The sequence below is a fragment of the Octopus bimaculoides genome, chromosome 8 (genome assembly GCF_046866305.1).
Source record: "Octopus bimaculoides isolate indiv1 chromosome 8, ASM4686630v1, whole genome shotgun sequence".
Lineage (NCBI taxonomy): Eukaryota > Metazoa > Mollusca > Cephalopoda > Octopoda > Octopodidae > Octopus > Octopus bimaculoides.
This window is the reverse complement of record NC_142935.1, coordinates 49,886,574-49,892,697: the sequence shown is the minus strand read 5'-3', so window position 1 is coordinate 49,892,697 and position 6,124 is coordinate 49,886,574. Positions and strand designations below refer to the sequence as shown.

The 6,124-nt window shown below is 36.1% G+C and overlaps 1 pseudogene; it reads left to right on the top strand.

Annotated features, from left to right (window-relative positions):
* The first annotated feature begins 945 nt into the window (after positions 1-945).
* The window catches only part of LOC149134399 (uncharacterized), a 17,510-nt pseudogene continuing 12,331 nt past the window's right edge, over positions 946-6,124 (top strand).

Sequence of the window (6,124 nt, the reverse complement as noted above, 5' to 3'; positions counted from 1 at the left end):
AGCTTTGAATTGGTTCTCCAAAATACAAATAGGGAATAGGCGTAACCTTAGACTAATCCAAATTGATATTCAAAACTACTATGCATCTATAAACCCAGTAGTCCTAAATAGCGCCCACATTTTCGCCAGAAGGCACACTAACCTTAGTATGAAGGAGATAAAGATAATACTCATTGCCCGTAAGACTGTTATAGAATTCGATAACAAGCTATGGGCACGTAAGGACACACCCGTCCTCTTTGATATCACAATGGGGTCGCCGGATTCGGCAGAAACTACTGACCTAGTAGGCCTTTATATACTGGACAATATAGGTAGAGAATTTCCTGAACTAACTGGCGGTCTATATAGAGACGACGCACTTTTTCTGGTTGAAAATATCTCGAATAGACGCCTCGAATTGCTTAAAAAACGATTGCACAAATTCTTTAGTAGGTTTGGCCTATCCATAACTATTGAAAATGAAAACTATTCTATTAATTACTTAGATGCAAACTGTAACCTAAATACCGGACTACATGAGCCGTATATAAAAGAAAATTCTAATATAAGGTATATAAATAGTTCTAGTAACCACCCCCCACAAATGAAGAAAGCACTTCTTCTGAATATAAGCAAAAGAATTTCTAACCTCTCCTCCAATGAAGAGATATTCAATAAACATAAGGAGAGATACAATGTAGCGCTAAAAAATGCAGGGTATAGGGATAGGATAAAATACACCCCCAATGACAATAGTAACCAGAATGATATAGATGAAACAACCACACCTGGGAGAGGGTGCTTTGCAAAATGTAGCACGGCCAAAAGCAGGGATAGCGCGGCAAATGGCAGGGATAGAGGCAAAGTATAGGTAATAATAATGGTTGTCGTAATAATGGAAATACTTGGTACGCCAATAGTAGGGGTAATGGTGATGTTGGAGACGGCAATAAGAAAAATATCATGTATGGGCCGAGACAACCGGTGCGGAATGGTGGTGGCGGAGACGGTGGGAATAAAATCCTTACTGATAGAATTTCTAGTGATAGAGATACTATAGAAGGCACGGATGTAAATAATAGTGAACGAAATAATAACTTCAAAGACAATAATTGTAATAGGAATTGCAGCGGCAGAAACGGTAACGGGAAGAGTGATACTAATTCCAATGTTAGCAGTTATAATATTGGTAGATCCACATATAGCATAGGCAACCCTTATAAAGACAAAGCTGGGGCGGACACCCTATGGCTAATAATTCCCTTCGCCATGCAGATTAAAAACGACATAGTAAAAAGTATCTTCAATATAATCAATAAACACTTTGTAAAGGGAAAGAATAAATATTGGGAGTCAATCAATAAAAGGACAATAAGAATAGGATATAGCTTAACACACAACCTGGCTGCAATAATCTCCTCAATTAATAATAAGAAGTTAGATAGCTTCTATGCAAGTAGGACAAATGGCATAGACAACACAACCTTATATGACAACTATGTTAGCCATAGGACGGATAATCAGGACGATAACAATGTGGATACTAATACCCACACTGGAAACATTGACATCCACACAGATGATAGGAGCAGTAATGATAATGATATGAATATCACAAGTAGCAATAGAGGTAGTAGATATAGCAGAGGTAAGAATCCTAACACTGCTAACAACAATAGTAATGGGAATAACAGGGCCCTGGGGTTAAATGGAAACCCAATAAATGGCAGTAGCATAACAAATCCTAGCACTAATCACACTAACTATGGGCACCCAGGTAGAACTTGCAATTGTAGAGTAAAGGAAAACTGCGTGTTCGGAAATAGCTGCATGAGAAGGGTAGTGGTATACCAATGTGTGGTAAGCACAAAGAATGAAAACAGGGCATACGTGGGTGCGACTAAAAATAGTATGAAACAAAGGTTTAATTATCACTACTACACGTTTAGGAACGGGAACAGAAGGAATTCTACCGGATTAAGTAGCTACATATGGGAACTAAAGGATAAGGGCATCAACTTTAACCTGCACTGGAAAATATTAGCATCCGCATCTGCATATAATAACAAAAATAGGAAATGCTTATTATGCATAAATGAAATCTTTTTCCTAATTAGGACGAAAATCCCGATTATTAATAGTTTGAAGGAAAGAAACGGTTCATGCCTTCACAGAATTGGATGTACTTTCTCTAAATTCAAGTAGAACTCAGGTCTAGATACCGCGCATGCTTTAATAATACATATTTAAGTTAACCACTATTCTTATGCTAGGTTATGGCATATGTAATGCTGTTATCTGCATACATAGATCTAATATAAGAAAATATCTTGTACTAGGACACCGCTTTTCGCTAGCGATAACTAATTATACCCTGCTGACATCGGGCTGGCTAACACTTGATACTTAAGTGAACATATATGTGGGTACATAGGTGTGCATGTGTATGTATGTATGTATATATGTATGTATGTATGTATGTATATATATATATATATATATATATATATATATATATATATGTATGTGTATATATATGTATATTTGTGTATGTGGGTGTGGGTGTGTGTATATATATATATATATATATATATAGCTACAGACATTAGGAGGTAAACCTGCATGTTGTTGTCGTTGGTATTGTTCTTGTTGCCGTTGGTCTTCTATTACTAGAGATACTCCTCCTGTGTGTATGCACATGCATATCTATTTGCTTGTGAGTGCATGCGTGGATGTGTGTACATGCATGTGCGTATGTGGATGTGGATATCTATATGGATGTATGTATATATATATATGTATGTATATATATATGTGTGTATGTATATATATATGTATATATGTGTATGTATATGTGTGGGTATATGTATATGTGTGTGTATGCATGTATAAGTATGTGTGTGTGTACATCTATTTGTGTGTATGTGTATTTATGTATGTGTATATGTATAGGTGAGTATGTAGGTAGGTATGTAGTTGTGTACATACGGATGTAATGATAGTTGGCCACACAGTTGTGTATGTATGAATAAGTATGGGTATATGTGAGGGGACATAATGTGTATAAGGATGTATATCTGGATATGTATAGATGAGAATGTATTTATCCTCATTGTTACTGTTGTGGCTATAGAATTAGGAGATGTGTGGCTGCGCGCATACATATGTATATACATACACGCACGCATGAGCGTGAGTACGGGGGGATATACATTTCACGCGTGTGGGGCGGGGTGCGCAGGCAGGCTAGCATCTTGACCGGCCAGTGGCTATCCAACCGTAGCTAAGCGTGGGCAGTTTAAAACAATAGTTGCCCAATTGGAAGGAGGAAGTTAACGGTAGTAATTAACCATCCCCCATTAGCAACAGAATGGTAGAGCCGTTGGAAGAGGCAACAGGATATCTTACACCGCTAAGTTTGAAAGTTTGGCATATTATTGTTGTTGTTGTTGTTGTTGTTGTTATTGTTGTTGTTGTCACCATCATCGTCACCATCACTGTTATTGCTACTAGAACATTAATAACTTGTATAAAATGAACTTCTACATAGAACCTTCCAATATATACAGAAATGACACACACACACTCAACAAAACTTCTTTTCTAAAGAACACTTACAGCTTTCTAGATACGGCTAATAGAGCTGATACCACAAACAGCGTATGTGGTGGAATGTTTGCTTATAAAAACTTGTATATGCACACATGAGAGTAAGGGGACATCCGAGTAAGGCTGTGCACACGAACCCACACATATAGATGTGCATTGGAGTGCCTATAGCGACCTATCTATAATGTTTGTAGGCTTTTCGGGTGCCTTGTATTTTTAAGGGTTTTTTGACATATATCTTTTTTATATTTTTGCATGTCCCACATGCTATACCTTCATTTATGTATTCTTTATTATTATTATTTTTTCCTGCTGTACCCTTATTTTTATTTTTATTTTTATTTTTATTTATATTTTGATTTTAATTTTATTTTTTATTTTTATTTCTATCTTATTTTTGCTGTTGTTTTTCTTCAGGTCTCTACCACACCTCTGTTTTTACCTCTTGCTCTACATTTGTATGTAACCCTTTGTGAATCTCTGAAGAGGCCTAGAGGTTCGGACATGTAACCCCATTTCAAAATGTCATCCGATAATCACTCCGGAAAGGAATATTCGGATAGAATGAGGCTTGCTAAAACTAGGCCGAAACAGCTGTAAGATTAAACTTCTGTTCATCCTCTAATTCCTTATGTACTTTGTACTTCTATATGTAAACCATGTTGGCAGAATAACATAGTCTGCCATGGACAACTGTGCTTTGGTTCTTTCTTTCTTTTTCTGTTCTTCCTTTTTTTGTCACTTTTGCTATGAATTAAATTAATGAATTCAACGGGATACACCGTCTGCAAGAAGTTGGGTTCAGCATATTATCCTCCATTTTCTAATTGTTACAGAAATTTTGGGTAAAACCTCCACTTTTACCCGCTCCCATTGATTGCACCTAGTATAGCACTAGTGTAGCAATAATTGGGTACCCTCCCAGCAGTATACTGGATAGATATTATCCCTTAGTGGGTTGAACCCCCAGCCCCTAACTCTCTCACGTTATATATATATATATATATATATATAATCATAAATATATAGGGATTAGCAGTAGCCTGCTTCTCCAACAACTGAGAATTCAGAAATAGCAGCCAAAGAACTACTGATTCCAAAACTACAAATTTTTCTCTAATTGATAGCGATATCTATGGTACACACAGAATAAAAAACAGAAGAGAAGAGTAAAAAACAAACCTGCCTTTAGTTAATTGGGTACGACGTTTCACGGTTAAGGCTATGAATTTCCCCATTCCGATCTTCAGCCACAATATTCTAATAAATTTTCCAATGCAGGCTACTGCTAATCCCTATATATTTATGATTATAAATGGTTTTACCGATAAAGGTTTTTTCATACTGAGCTACCCGGCAAAATTGTTAATTATTAATTTTATTACTAATTGACTATTCTATGCCCTATATATCTATATTTTTAGTAATATCTCTAAGGTGGATGGCTAAACCGCAACAAGTCGTACGGGACTTTTTTCTATGCGGGACTATTTTTTGACACACACTGAATTAAATTCATTGGGGTGAGAGATTTTAAACTCACTGGCCGATAAATTTCTTAATGTCTGCCTCACGCGGTCTTGATGTCGCATGGTCAAAATTAACGTGAGTTATTTAGACATTGGCAAATTTATTAGAATATTGTGGCTGAAGATCGGAATGGCGAAATTCATACCCTTAACCGTGAAACGTCGTACCCAATTAACTAAAGGCAAGTTTGTTTTTTACTCTTCTCTTCTGTTTTTTTGTTCTGTGTGTACCATAGATATCGCTATCAATTAGAGAAAAATTTGTAGTTTTGGAATCAGTAGTTCTTTGGCTGCTATTTCTTAATTCTCAGTTGTTGGAGAAGCAGGCTAATGCTAATCCCTATATATTTATGATTATAAATGGTTTTACCGATAAAGGTTTTTTCATACTGAGCTACCCGGCAGAATTGTTAATTATTAATTTTATTACTAATTGACGATTCCCTGCCCTATATATATATATATATATATATATATATATATATATATATATATATATATATCCATATAAACACAGACACACACATATATACATACACATACACACACACACACACACACACACACACACACACACACACACACATTTATATATATATATAATCGCAGAAAGTGAGAGTTAAAAGCTCTGTATACATGTCTGAAGATAATTTCATAATACGGAATAGTTTCTTATATATAGAGAGAGATACAGGTACAAAGACTGAGAAAAAACACGTCAGCAAGTAGCCAGATTGACATAATCCTCGTCGTAGGTGGAGTAATGATGATGTAAAAAGTGTGTGCAGTGGTAGAAATGATACTGATAAGTTCATCTATTATTTTTCCATCTTTTACTTCTTTCAGTCATTAGATTGCGGCCGTGCTAGGGCACCGTCTTGAAGTTTTAGTCAAATTAATCGACCTCTGTACTTCATTTTTAAGCCGGGTACTTATTCCATTGATCATTTTTGCCGAACTGCTAGGTTGCGGGGACGCAAACACACCAACGCCGGTTTTCAAGC